Source organism: Aythya fuligula, chromosome 12, assembly GCF_009819795.1.
Source record: "Aythya fuligula isolate bAytFul2 chromosome 12, bAytFul2.pri, whole genome shotgun sequence".
In the NCBI taxonomy this organism is placed as follows: Eukaryota; Metazoa; Chordata; class Aves; order Anseriformes; family Anatidae; genus Aythya; species Aythya fuligula.
In genome coordinates this window covers 15,644,027-15,659,690 of record NC_045570.1, presented here as the reverse complement: position 1 = coordinate 15,659,690, position 15,664 = coordinate 15,644,027, and positions in this window count along the sequence as shown.

Sequence of the window (15,664 nt, the reverse complement as noted above, 5' to 3'; positions counted from 1 at the left end):
TTGTGTTTTATACAAGACCTTTTGCTTTCTCATGTTTTTCAAGTGTATTTTTGATGTACAACCGAATCTGACTGTTGTTTGTGGCATCATATTTCATTTCATGGCCACAGCCTATGATGTCAAGCTGCCTGATGTCCCTACAAGTATACCCCAAGTTTTATTCTAAGACCATATATCTGATAAAATTGAAAATTAAAGCCAAGAACTGTAAAAACAATCATGTTTCTTTGTGTATGAGTGAGTTATTTTTAACTTCCCATCGTTGAGTTAGCCGTCCCTTTAAAATGTCTTTATGTTTTGAGCCTGATATCAAGATAACTTCCATGAAATATTATTGGCAAGTTTCCCATTGCAGTCAATGGGAGCCTTGTACGTATTTTTCAAGCAGATGTGCTATATTAAGTCTAAATGAGAATCTTTTATTTCGAATGGGAGGCAACATGCTGTTCTTGCTAAGAAATTGATAGTAACATATCTCCCTTCATTTTCTCTTCCCAAACATATTCTGTACAATTTACTGGTCATTTTACATAAGTAAAAAAACTGTTTTCTAGTATTTAAAAACAAACAAATAAACAACTGAAAAAAAAAGAGAGAGAGAAAAAAGAAGAAACTTTCACAATGTCTCACACTCCTTTCTAGCTTATTCCTGAGAATATGAATTATCAAAACATCCTGAGTCTTCATGAGCAAAGAGAAAGTTGTGTGTGACATATCTGACAGTTTTTACTCCCACCAAATTCCCAGTAAAATCAATTTAATAGTTTTCCCTGTTTTTAAAATAAACTCTAAAATATTTTTCCACTGATGTGGCTTTAGCTTTTGTTTAATTCTAATAGAGGATTTTAAGTTAACTGCTACAAAAACTGAAATATTTTTAAAACTTCTCTTTTGGATTTCCTAATTTGTGCCACTTATGAAATGACTCACACTGTACCAAAATACGGGAGATTGATGAGACAGGAAAAGTACTGATTTAACGTCCCATGTGTAAAATTACTTCTCAGGCTTCTACATATAGTCCTGATGTTTAGAGTGCAGAAATTGAGAGCTGGGAGTTACAGCCTGACTCACTTGTGAGACTTTGACCCAGTTCTTTGATTCTAGATTCAGCAAAATACTGCAGCACTTTAAACTTGTTATCTTAGGTGTCTTCTAAAGGTCTGTTACCGTTGATCTCTTTATATCTCAGTTTACACAGTTATAAACCCGGATAATTAATTCTTACCTTCTAGGCTTCTGTGAGAGTTAAAAAATAGCTGCAATGGAAGCCTTCTAATGAAGGCCAGTGTGGTGGAGTGCTCGCCATTCGCCTTACTTCATGTCCTAGGGCAAGAAATGCACGGGGCAGCCACCGGCACAAGCCCCATCTACCGCTCCCAGGATGGGGGGACAGGTCCTCCCACAGTGACACTTGTGATGTCTGTAGGACCTGGGACTTCTGTCAGAGTGAGAAACCCCTCCACAGGTCAGGCACTCTGGGAGCAGGTGATTTTCTGAATGAAACACAACTCATTTGGATCAGTCAAAATGTAAGCAAATCATGGTTCAGTTATGTGCCCCTCTCTCCCCCCCCCCCAAAAAAAAAATAATATACATCCTAAAAAAATCCTATATGCACACGCATACAGACATATACGGAATAACTGCTGTGCACCTGCAAGGTATGTAAAGGTCCCATTTGTCCTCGTAATTCCTCAGTGCCATTACATTCATTTCCCAAGGTTCAAGCCATTATCATTCAGCAGCGGTGCAGCCTTGCTTTTCTTTAGTCCCCATGTTATTAGTCTCCCTCCTACTCTCTAACCCCCCGATCTGTAATGGAATCCTCAGCTCTAAATTTGCTGGTCATAAAGATTTTTGCTTGAAATGTTCCAAAAATGCTGGGGGGTGGGAGGGTGGGGGGAGATAAATAAATAAATAAGAAAGCCTATGAGCAACACGCTGTGCCATGCTCGAGCATTGCACTTCTCCAGGAAAGATAATAAAGATATTAGCACTCATATAATTTCAGATAGGAAATGAAACCAGACATGAAAGAAACACTAGCTCCAGCTGTTGAGTGGGAATCAAACTAGCTCTGGGAATTACAGGTACTGTCACTGGAGACAGCCCGACTTCTGAGAAATGACCTCAGGTGTAGGAGCTTGCTGTGGCCCCTTGCAGATATTAACACCTAATTAACAATCTGCAAGAGCATCCTACATCTTAATCACCAGTGAGGTGAGAATGACAACCGAAAGAGTAGAAGGAGAAGGGGAATGGTAATTTTTCCTCTGCACGCATCATCTAATAACCATGGTTATTCAGATGCAGCTAAATGCGATTTCCTTTTAGTCATTTCTGTCTATTGGAAGGCACAGTAAGTTCATTTGCTAGCAGGTAGGCAGCGGAGGTGAGAATTGAATTGATCTGAGATATTCTGAAAAATTGACCCAGAGGTCATTCGTAGTTTAAATTGGGAAGCAAGACTGAGTTTATGTCTTCCCTTTCTTCTTTCCCCTCTGCCTGCTCCCCCTTCTTTTTGTGTTTCCAGGCATGTTATTCTGTATTGTGTAATTATTTAAACATACTCTGGTGGTGGGGAACCTTGTTCTCTCAAAGTTAATCAAAATAAAGAGAGCTTTTGTTAGCAGTGATAGGTAATTAAATAGCTGGCTTCATGTTGTGCAGAGGTATTGTGCTGGCTTATTGACATCTGAGAGCTGGGCTCCCCAGCCCTTCTGCACACAAACAAGCTTGCCGAAGTCACCGAGATTAAGGCCTGGGCTAAATTAAGCAAATTTGCTCCGCATGCTGTGCTGCACCACCGATATTCCCTTGGCACAAATTCCTGGCAGCTGGGATGCTTGGCAGGACTGCGGAGCAGGGACCGGCCCTGGCTCCGGGGATGTTGAGCGCTGCAGGAGCACGGTGAGAGGCAGTGTGAATGGCTAGGTGGGGATGAGAGGTTGGGTCCGACATCGGGACAGGACTGGGCAGAAGCTGGTTTGGGTCTCCTGTGAAGGAGGGCTGCTTTCCGGGAGGCTGGATTTTAACAGGAGAAAATCACATTGATTTTTTTTTTCTGTGTGCCTGTTACTTTCTGTCTGTCATTTTAACCAGGAACAGTCGTAAGCGTGGATGAGAACAACCCACTTTTCCCATCTTCAACTGTGATACAGACAACTAGGGCCACGGTCTGCTCCTATTTACGTGGTGTAAGTGGTCAGGAGTGTAGGGAAGCTGACGGCAAGGCTCCGGGCTTAAAGCCATGCCAGAAAGCCGGTGCTGTAGCAATCAAGCAAGAAACAATGGGCCAGATTTGCTCTGTCAAAGGCGAGAGCAGCTCTCTTGTGCTCCACGGAGGCACTCCTTGGCTGGGCGAGTGAGTTGAGAAGAGAGGCAGGCAGGGATCAGGGAGCGAGGATTGTACACAGGTACACACTGCAGACCTTATTCGGCATCTGCCCTACCTGCAGCACTGCTTCTCCGTGCTCAGGAGGGATCTATTTCCATATCACTCAGACCCAAATTATACTCTAATAAGGAGAGAAAGGAAAAGCGTAGAACACATTATATTAACCACACGGCTTTTGTGGAAACTCCCATCATTTTCTTTCCAAAGACATGAGATAATCTCTGTGTTTTCTGTTACGCTCATTTCTCCAACTCTTTTAGCTTTGTTTTCACATGTTGGCCTTGCGCTAAAAAATCTAACTTGACATCTTGTGTCTTCTCAGCTAAAAAGGTATCAGTTCCTGGACTTAATGTCAGCTGTTCCCAGATCAAAGCCAAGAAACATAAAAGTTGACATATATTATTTATTTCATGGTTTACATCAATGATGTTTCTCTCTACCCTTTTTTGTTATTATTGCTGATGTTTTGCCCATAATGTTGTGCTCGCTGCTCAAAAGTGTTTGTCCCCTACAGACAAATATTCATATTAATGTAATCCATCAGCAGTTAACAAATGCCAGCTCACTTCGGCATTTCCCGCACACCCAAGACTCCCATTGTTTTTGCAGGAATATTTGGGTGTGAGAAGAATGCAGGATCAGGCCCCTGGGTGGTGATTTCGGAGCTGGCGACTCTCTCCTCCAGTCCAAGCAATGCCCTGGGTCGGCTGGAGGAGCAGCTCAGCTGGCTGGCGCAGGGAGTGGGAGATGGTGCATTCCCTCCCTGCATTGTGAGTGCTGCAGAGGCGAGAAAAATGCCAGGCTTTGAGGGGAGCAAAAGCTCAAATAAAAACTCTTTTTTCTTTCTTTTTTTTTTTTTTTTTCTCTTTTCATTTTTTTCCCTTTGTTCCTACCTTTCTCTATCCTTCTCGCCTGCCTTTGGAGTTCAGAGCAAGCCACTCAGTGTCTGGCTCAGGGTTGTAGTCAGAAAATCGTGAGATTGGCCAGAAATGCCTGTGCATCCCTCTTACCACTCCAGATAGTGTAAAACTTTCCTTTTTGTTTTCTCTTTGTCAACAACTGTCGCAGGTTTTGCTTCTTGAGTTGCAGAATCAGACAAAGCGCTGAGTCTGATTTTGCCCCCTACCCTCCCACAAGCTATTTTTTTTTTTTTGCAATGAAAATAATAACGGTTAAGAAAGATCCTTGGGATTTTTGTTGTTGTTGTTTGTTTACTTTGGTTTTATTCAAAAGCTTGCTGACAATTGTCAAATGTTCATTCTAGCAAAGAAGTGCTCTGAGGGTAGAGCCCCTCTATACAGCTGACAGGAGTCATTTGCAGCTCTCCTTAGAGCTCAGCTATTCGGAGAATGTGTGTCACTTTACTGTTTCTTTAAAATTTAATTGCGATCAGGCAATCGAGTGTCTCCAAATTTTTGCCTCTTCAGGCTGGCAATAAAGCCACTTATAATTTATAATCAAAGTTTGGTATCGTTAAACTAAACTGTAAAACCGACTTCAGGGTTTCAGTTGTAAAATAAATATACGATAAATATTGCAATGGGGCTTGAGTAGCACAGCTAACAACAGCACAGTGATTGCATATATATCTGTGTGTGTGTGTGCATGTACATACAGTTCCAAAGGTAAGATCTAAATAACAGATAACTGGATGTATTCTTTCATGGTGGAACTGAAACTAAGATAGATTTATAGCCCAAGTAGTTATTTTAAATGCAAAATGAAGTGTTAATTTATTAAAGTCATTTATGCATCTACATTATTTTTATGTCTTTATTTATATTTTTCTGTACTATGGAGCACTGTAGTATTCATCCTGGGTTTTTCTGTCTGTTGACTGTAGCAATCCTTTGCTTAGATTTTTTTTCTAACAAGGCAGCTCATTTAGAAAGAAATGTTTATGTGAAGTGCTTGTCAGTTGGCATTTTTACTGGTGTGCTAACCCAAAGGTAAAATATAAAGGCACGTCTTTTCCTTGCTGGCTTGTTGCTACTAGAAGGGTTCCTCCCTTGTTAGCTTGATAAATAATTTTACTAGCGGGAATCTGCTGAATTTTTATGCTTGCTGTCTATTTTCTGCTTGCTGCAAATAAATTCCAGCACTCAGAGGGCACTAAAACCCCAAACACATGGTATTTTCCCATTTTGTTGCTGGTTGCCTAAAATATTTATTTCATCTTGTGTTTTTAATTAAATCTTTAAAAAAAATAAAAAAAATTAAAAAAAGAAAGAAAAGGAAAAATCCCTTAAAATTTTCAATTATTTCCAAATGAAAGTTTTAGTCCAGATTATATGTAATGTAAAGTCTTGAATTTAAATAACACGGTATCACAGGTAAACTAAATGGGCAGTGTTAAATCAGTCATCGCTCCAACTACCTAATGGTTTTCAGATTAAGTGTGAGGATTATTTATTGACATATGATCAGGTCAAGCATTCCTTATAATTTATTATATACTAGTTTTCCCAGCTTGCAATCAAGAAAGCTAATTAAATTTGTGAAATAAATACTCTACTTCGGAGAGAAAATGCACCAAAAAGCTTTACGTTATACATTGCCATAATATATACAGCAGAAAAAAGTTTGAAAGAAATTAATCTGGAGAGGCTAAAGTAGAAGAGGCATTGGTTTACTTTTCTTTTTTGTTGTTGTTGTTGTTTTGTTTTGTTTTTGTTTTTTTAAGGACTATTTTGCAGTTACTGAAGCTTTACAAAATTTAAAATTCAATTTAATCCAAGCAAGCAAGAACCTACCAGGAAGCCTCTCCTTCGCCCATGGCAAACTGGGTGCTGGTGGGCGCGCAGCACTGGTGCGTGTCTGGAGGCTCGCTTTTTGGTACAGCAGGTCACTGCTTAGCATCCCACTTCCCTGAGTTTGGGGGGCTTTGCAGACTCGGGCACATTTTGGAGCTGTCTTTTCTCTTTTGGGATGTAGACGTGCAAAGGCAGCTTTTGCAAGGTTTTTTGTTTAGTAATGCTGGTGTTTAGATTTGCCTGAGACTCTTGTGCATGCTGATGGCAGAAGGTCTGACCTTGTGCTCATAACAGGATCCCCATGGCTCCTGGGGGGCAGTCCTAAATCTCCACTCACAGATGCCCCCAGCATCATGCCCTCTCCCCTCTGCACATTTCACGAGGTGAGCAGTTACTTGACCTGGTGTATTGGCCCAGATACAGGGATGAAAGAAAAGGGTGGTAAAAATCTTATCCCTTCCACCACCTAGAGTGACATTTCTGTGCTTGATGTCACATCTGGGCATTGTGGCCTTGCTGCATTTCCCTGTACACAAATGGGAGACATGAGCACCTTCAGCAGAAGAGCAAAGCACTGGTCTCATCCCTGCTGAGAGAAGCCAGGCATCACGTCCTGCTCAGTAATTCCCCCAAACAGCAGAGCCACATACCCATGAAGATGCCAGGAAAATCCACCAAAATTTTTAGAATTATTTGCATATTTTTAGCACAATTCATCTCAAAGCAATCCTCCAACTTTGACCCAAATTCTTGCATTCTTACACCAACCACCCTGCCATCTGTGTACTAATTAGCATAAGAAGTAGGTGACTGATCAGAACAGTGGAGATGGATGCTGTGGTCTGGTTGCCCTGCGGACACCAGTCTTTTTGTTTACATGAGCGCAACCCAGATCAAGTAAACGGGAAGGAATAATGCGCCAGCACTGAATAGATAAGGGAAAACCTTGGGCAGTGGGGAAAATTACCCTTGGGGGCTCCGCTGTATAAAATCATAAATGAAACAGGGTTGCAAGAAATCTCGAGAGGCTATGTAATCCGTCCCTGCACCGTGAGGCAGGGTCAGACAAGCTGCATTATCCCTGACAGATATTTGCATAGCCTGGTTTTGAAGACCCCCCTGGAGAGCGCGCAGCCTCCCCGGAGGCTCCCTCACAGACCTTGGCTCCTGTCGCTGCTCAGAAACCTTTCCCCTTGTCTAACCAGAGGAGCTTTCCTGTGGTGCAGGTCCCTTACGCCTTGTCCTGGTCACCCAGAACACTGTACGCCTTTCCTCTTTACACTGACCCTTAGCATATTTGACGGCTGTTGTTATGGCTTGCTGCAGCCTCCTTTTCTCTAGACTAAACAACACCAGGCTTTTTGGTCTTTTTTCATAGGTTATGGTCATGCCTTTGCTATTTAATATCTCCTCTGAAGAGTCCACATACAGTAAACTTGCTGGAATTCAATTTACCTGTGCTGAAAAGGACTGTTAGGATGCTGCCTGGAGGCTTTACAACATCTGAAAGGGGAATAATTTAATTCTTACACTGATAATTTTTCTTCTGCGGGATGGTGGGCAGGGAGCGTTTCTTTACCTATGTGCGTTAACCACAGTCTTCCCATGAGTTTACCCCTGTAACAGGAATGCATTAGTACAATGTACAGCCAGAACTTACTGACAGACATTGGGAAATGTGTTTTAAATAGTGGTAAATTATAACTTTGATGTTTTGTAATTTCATGTACAAAAAAGAAGGGGAGATAGGATGCAGCCTCTTCATAGTTGCAGGTACACGTCCAAGGTGCTACTTGGAGATTGTGTCGTGAGTTTCACTGGTTTCATTAGCAGCTCAGGTGGCATTGTCAATCAGATCTAGCATTTCAAAAGCTGCCAGCTTCACTGTAGCTTTGGGTAGATCCTGTTTCTTCTTTGTGGCAGAAGGAAGTTCTCCCCAAATGCCACCAGTGATGTTGGGCCAAAGAATATTTTTCAGCCATCTGCACAGACCTAGGTTTTGCTGTAGGCTCTTTGTTGCTTTTTTTTAAAAAATGCTGGAGGTGACATTAGGGCCTGTTCAAGGAATATTCACTTTGTTCCTTGGAAAAATGAGAGGAAATGGAGCCTGCTAATTCTGCTTTCCTCATTGTCTTCTGGTGCCGTGCCTGGGAGTTTTGTAAGGAGTTGCCCTGGAACAAAACAAAGGTATTTACTTGCAAGAAAATATTTCCCAGCAGCTTTTCTTCTATGAATCCCACTGAAAGTCATTTCATCCAAAAGTATAAAATTCATGTACACACTGAAAATGTATGCTGAATCAGAAAAAAGCAACTAACAGGTAGACGTTTTAGCCCAAGCATTTCAGACCTCTAAAGAAAGATCTGACTGAGAAATATTGGTGGAGCTCAGTTCTGTAGGAAGTAAAATGGTGGTGACCTTGCTGAGCCATTGGCTCAAATCAGAGATGTAGCAGAAGTGAAAATATATGCTTCCTTCTCTAAAGAATGGAACTGAGGACCCGATTATACTATGGGGAAGAAGAGAGAAAAAATGTATTGTCTTCCTTTAAGTAGTTCATTTTTCTTTACAAAGTGATTAATGCATTACTATAGCAAATTTATTGTATAGCCTGATTACCATTGCATAATAAATCTAAACAACTGTGACTGTCATGGTGATAAGGCTGGCATGATTTTTTCTCTCTTAAAAAGGGTTTATAAGTTAAGCTTAACTTTCAGCTTTCTGCATTTCTGGGATAAAATTTATTTTGGCCATTATAGCTCTATCTGTTAGAAACTGCACCAAAAGGAAATAAGTTTCTCAAAAGGGTGGTATATTACTGGGAGAGTTTCACCTTCATTCAGTTTGCAAAAGAAACTGAGCATCAGCATTAAAATGAAAATGGAGTTCAGGAGAAAATAGTAACTCGGTTGCTGAACAACAACAAAAAAAAAAAAAAAAAAAAAAAAAAAAAGAAGTTGTAACATTTAAAAGGGACTTTTCAAATATCAAGGATGGACAACCCAATTAAATTAACTGCATTGTATTCACAGCCGTTAACACCTTGGGCTCAGCTTTTCTCAGGCTACCAGAGTTGGCTGAGGCCTTGTCTATGCCTGGAGGAGACTTGCAGGGAGCTGTGGGAAGAAGTGCTTGTGACTAATTAGAGCTATTTTCTCTGAATCCTGGGGAAATTGGTACTCCAGCTTTAGTGCTGTGAACGTGTTGAACTGATAGCCTGAGCAAGCACTTGGCTCAAAAAGGTTCTCTTGGCCATGTGGCATTACCTGTTGCTCAGGCTCCACTCAACCCTATCAGATTGGACATACAGATCAGCTGTTTCTTTCTTTTTCCTTTCTTCTCTCTTCATTTTCCATTTTTCATTTTGTAATAAGGTGATACACATACATGAAGGTGGAAAAGGTGACAGTCTCTTCTCTATCCTTTGAAAACTCTGTGTTACTTTACAAAGGAGGTATCTCCATCTCCAGTCTCTAAAGACTTCTTGCCTCACTGACTTCATGAGTTCATGAGTGTATTCTTCATGGCCAAGGTAGGAAGTGATCCCACATGGTGGTGTTGAGGTGGCTGGAAGACCTCTTTCACATTCCAGTACCTGAGTGACACCATGTCCTCAAAGCTTGGTTTGGGCTGGCAATACGGGGGTTGGGATGGATTTTTGGGGGAACTGAAATCAGTCTAAATTTTATGCAGGCATTCAAGGGCTCACGCACTTTTTTCTTCCCCCCCCCCCCCCCCCCCCCCCCCCCCCCCCGTGTATATTGAACGTCTTAAAAATAAAGCAGAATGTTTCAAAAAGTAAGATAGATGTGTCTGTTCAAATAGGCATTGCACTTAGAATTGGTGCCTCTAGTTGTTAACCAGAATCCTTGTTTAACATCCTCATTAAGAACTGTGACTTGCCACCAGTTTTATGAAGATCAACTCATTTACTTTTAAAGTAAATTAAAGCAAATATCTCTGTGGCGACAAGTCAATAAAACAATGGAAGGCTCAAGTTTTTCAATCACCCAACATCTGTTCCTTGTTGGGCTGTAGATGTAAATGCCCTGGGTACAGCAGTAGGTGAAAGAGTGAGAGACAATATCTGTGCTGTTGTTTTTATTTCGTTTTTATTTTTTTTCTTTTTTCCAAATAGCACTGTAAGCACTGTCCATTTGTGGAAGGGTAATTCTGTAGTTTCCTGTGACAGCACATTCAGAGCTTCATTGACATGGGAGCAGTGGCAGGTGATGGCTCTGACTCCGAGTGTTGTTGCTGGAAGCACTGTAAGCTGTTGCAGAGTGATGTACGTGGTGAGCCGCTTCTCAGAAGCCCAGTCAGCACAAACGAGATCCCCGTCTTCTGTCCGAGCCACCCACACCACCAGCAAGCACCTTTGAAGCAGAGGGTACATGGATGCTTTGTGTGCAGTGGTGGGAACTAGGTTGTACAAAACCTCATTGAAACCACTTCCACACTGTACCCACGCTCAACCTGTTTGTCTTGAAACATCGTCTCAGAGAGAAGGCAGCAGATGAAAAACAAAGTATTAGACCCATTTTGCGTTTCAACAAGTGCAGGATGCAAACTGCAAAGTGTTTGTTTTACATGTTCTGGAGGATTTGGCATTTCATGGTGTGAGAATTGGCTCCCTGCTGTGCGAAGTATTTCAGTGTGGATTTGCGCTGTGTGGGAAACGCTGGCATAGTGGAAAAGAGAGGGGGAAGCTCTGCTGGGAAAGCAAGAGGGGGCTGGATATTATTCACTTGGGGCAAAAGCCTGTCCTATCTCAAGGGGATGATTTTGAATGAATGATGGTTTTGATGGGTAGAATTGACTTTTGGAGTGGTAGAGGAGGACAGGAAGTCATTACTGGATGCGTGTAGAAATGAGGGATCTCAGATAATTTTAGAGACGTAAAAAAGTTCAGCTAAAGTCCAGAGATTTTTCTGGCTCAGACAATCCCACCCTTTGAAATGCTCCCAGACATATGGTTATGGACTCCATCTTTTGAAGTGTATGCAGGCCTTTTACCGTATAGTGTCTTCTTCTGAGTGTTTAGGTTCAAGACCTTTGACAGGAGTGATTTACCCTCAGACAGATCTTCGTGGGGCCAGGAAATGGGCTGCCCTGCTTTATGGGAAATGGGTTATTACGTCTCACCAAATTCAAGGTACCTGTCTGTGGGGAGCAGGTGACTTCTCCTGTGCTAGGTCTTCTCAAAAAGTGCTGAGAAATTCTTCACATGTTTCTGTGATGCTATGCTAGATTTTATAATACTTGAGTATGATTCGTTGAGCAATTCTGAAATCTGTTTTCTCCAAAAGATGAGCAATATTGTACAACATTGTAGTTGGATCACCATATAAAATAAATTTTAAAAAATGCTGTACAAGGTTTTGTATAGCAAAAGAAATAGTAGCATTTAGTCCATCCTAAGATTTTTTTGTAATTGCCACCTATTATATTGGAACTTATTGCAGCTCAATAACTGAACATGGGAAGGTATCATTTTAAATAACTTTCTCTGATTTCTCCTTGTCCACATAAAGTGATGCCACACCCAGTCAATGGAGGAGGCAGATGAGTCACCCAACTAAGATGCAGCTTTCTGGGGTATGTTGCTCATGAGTTGTCATACAGAAAAGAGGTGACAGTGTTTGGATGTACAGGTTCCCCATAAATCCTAATCGTGGCACTAGCAACCCTTGCCATCCTTTTTATTATTACTGTTCTATCAATTTTGCAGGGTCAGAGGTAGGGACTCAGATCCTCAGCTCTGACCTTGGCATCTCCCTGTTGTATTTCTCTATAACTCTGCACACTCCTTACTCCCAGGGACAGTTGTGCAGAGAGAGGGCAGCTGTGTAGTTCTCAGAGCCAGCTGCTGCCTGCTGTGTGCTGCTCTTTCTGTTTCTCAAATCAAACTCTCACTAAACCCACTAGAAAAGCTTCTTTTGACTTTGGTGGCCATTGTCCTGAGCTGTTACCAGAAACATGAAATAGGTGTGTTAAAGCACAAATGGGTTTTCCTCAAAAGCAGCCTCATTTTGTGAGTAGCCGAGCATCTTCTGCTGTATGAGAAGCACTCTCAATTTCTGTTGGATTCAGTGGGAGCTTTGGTGATCAGATCCTGCTGGGCGGTGCTCAGCCTTTGGCAGGATAGGACCCTTTTGTGTTATGAACCATTCAGGGAGCTAATGCTGAAACACATTCATGTAACTGTTTGAATGCCCAGGTCATACGGTTTATAGAGATCTGCTCAGAGGTGAGTGTGAAATAGTAATGCCTTGTACTTCCTGAGTGCCTTTCATCTTTCTAAATATTTATTAATTAGCCCTCAAAACACCCCTGTGGGGCAGATAAGAGATGGATGGATACAGCTCCTTTCACGCACCGGTGGAATCAAGCAGCTGTCTGACTGTATAAAACAGCATTGCCCACAGTTTGGGGCAGATTAGGAAGTAGATAACAAACCTCTATCATGTTGGTGCAGAAAGAGTTTAGCTAGGCAGAATTTAATTACCTCTGCTGGAACTTGGCCAGTCAGTCAAGGCTCACCTCACTCCTTTCATTGCATTCACCATGGAGTCTGTAACTCCATCGGGTTTTGTCCCACTCAGAAGATGACCCCTTGCTTCAGACAGTTGCCCCATGTCTGAATCCATTCTGGGTCCACTGTACAGCAGGACCTGACCTGCTTTGGCCACCTGGTGAAATCTTTTAGGGTAGCAACACAAGCTGGCATTGGTAACAGTCCTTTATACCAGGATTTCCCCATCCCAAAGACGACTTGGGTTGGACCAACCTGATCCTGCAGCAAAGGGCCAAGAAAGGTGTTTCGGTATGAGACCTGCTGTTCTGAAGGGGCAGGTTTAGAAAGTGAGCTCTTCTTTATGCTTTAGCTAAAGCCTCTGCTTTATTTTTAGGGGGAAAAAAATAATCTTTGTTCTGTCCAGTTTGAAAGTATGGTCAAATATGTGCACCTTGGACTGGCTTCAGTGGGTGTAGACCTGGGACCAGACATCTCCCTCCTGTGGCTCTGCACATGTCTAATTTCCCCAAAGATTTGCCCCTGTGCCTTTTAGCATTGCAAGAGAAGTCCTGTACCTTATTTTGAGATTCCCTGTTTTGCATCCCTGGGGCAATCGGAGCTGCAGAGCTCGAATTCCCTTCTGTTTGCTTTTGCAGCATGTGATTCTAGAGCATAAAAGCTTTGAAGCTAGAACTCAAATTTTACCTATTTTGTCTTAATGCTTTTTAATAAATCTTCAGACTCTCTTTAAAGCTTCAGAGAGTGCAATTTATTGTAAAACTGCAGTTACTGTATTTTATGTCCACTGTAATTGCTTGTTTCATCTAATTCAGATTATACTCATGTATAACAAGGAATAGCTCCAGATAGAAGGAGATGAATTATTAATCACGAAAGTTTTGGAATTAAGATTTTAAACATACAAACTAGATATATGTGCAATATTTAGAAATAGATCTGGAAGAGCTTATGCAACGTGCTTTAATCAAATCTTGAAAAGAAAATGACTAATACATCAAATCTTGAAAAGGAATTGACCAATAAATCAAATCTGGAAATGGAAGTGACAGATAAATCAAGTCTAAAAAAGCAAACAATCAATATATCAAATTCATGGTGTGTTTATTAAAGCAAGGGATTGCTTGTATGTGGCTGAACCTGCATGCTACAATCATGCAATTAAATACTTGAAATCCTTCAAAAACAAATTATGTGTGCAGGTGTACACACACACACCTTTCTATACATTCACAAAGTAAACACTTGGCTCTCTGCGGTGTTTTGAGCCATACTACCAGCACATAATATTTGCTTAAGTCTCTGGGTGTGCCTCAGTATGAAGTCTCACCATTTCAATAGCCACATGTTTCTAGACCCGAACACCTTATTATTCCAAGTCTTTTAAAAATGTTAATTATTAGTATAGCCCAGATTTTTAAAATGATGAGATGTGCCTCATTCTGAAAGCTTTCTGCTTTTGTTTTCTGATTGTAATGGTACACTAGCAGCAACACAAACTCCTTTAGCTAATTGAAAGGATTTTGATAGACAGCTTGGGCCCAAAGCATATTTTCAAGATCAAGACTATAAAAATCTCACTATGGAAAAATCATCATTTGCCTCACTGACTTTGATTTACATCTATGTTACAGAGCCATGAAATTTAAAATAAGATGACCTAAATTGTCCTGTAATAATGTGGGCATGAATGTATACTCCTGGTGGCAGAGTTTCTCTGTCACTATACCAAATGAAATCTAGTTTTTAGTGCCAATCAGTTAGGCATCATTAACCCTTTAAGAATGTTATTAGCATTCTCACAAAGCTTTTCATCATGTAACAAATGTTTTCAGACTAAACTTGTTGAGGTCAAAGAATCCAAGCCAGTAAGATTTAGGACTTTTTTGTCCTCTGGAATAATATGTATACACTCTTCATCATGCCAAGTATAAATTATTAACAATGGTTTTAAAGTTTGCAAAAATGCAGAAATTAGATTAAAAACCAACATTTCCTAAGCTATTCCCAACTTATACTGGCAATGCATACTCCCTCCCCATCCTTTTTTTTTTTTTTTTTTTTTTTCTCTATAGTAGAAAAATTGCTCTGTGCATGAATCGTCCAGGATCCAGGAATGAAAATTGCTTTGCACTTGCTATTACATTATGGTGCTCTCCATTCTTTTTTTTCTTTTTTTTTTTTTTTTTTTTTTCCCTCAGTTCATGTTGTTCTTTTTGCAATAAGTGTATGTTTGAATTGAATTGAAGAGTAGCATATTAAAGAACTGGTTTTCATAGCTGTTTATGTCCTTTCATCCAAAGAAGTGTGAGAAAAGCAATCAAGGTTTCAGATTGACATGCTAAAGCAAGAACTATCAGAGAAAGCATCTTGCCATTGGAGTGTTGAATATTTGCATACCCAGTTTGTTTGAATTAGACCTGACTAAACCAAGGTATTTATAGAACTAGCTTCAGCCTGTGGTCAGGCCTTTAAAGATGAACTGATTTAGTTTCAGGTAAAGTAATTATTAATCTGTTCCCCCAGCTTTATGCCTCTGAGTATGTCAAAATGTAGCATCTATAACCCTGACTCAGTGCATTATTCAGACTTTCCATCACTCTGTTTTTCAACAGATGGCATCTAGGTGACTTGCAGTCTTATGAGTGGGATTGATGATGTGAAATAGAGGAGCTTAAAAAGTAATTGCAGAGACAGGACGAAAAATTACAAATTAATATCACTGTAGGAAATGGAAAGCAGCCTCACATGGATGTGAGATTCTCAATCGTTAGCTCTCACATCAAAAGTGTTGTTTGATTTGTATTTATTGCAGTATAAATAAAGTGAGGTAGGCAGTGGCATTGTATTCAGTAATTTCTCTTGCAGGCATTTGGGATGAGCTTCCCATGAAAGAAAAGTGAGTAACAAGCTGCATGACTAGCTGCTCTTCAGCTCACAGAGAGCGCCGCATCCTTCAGTGAGGACTCGGGA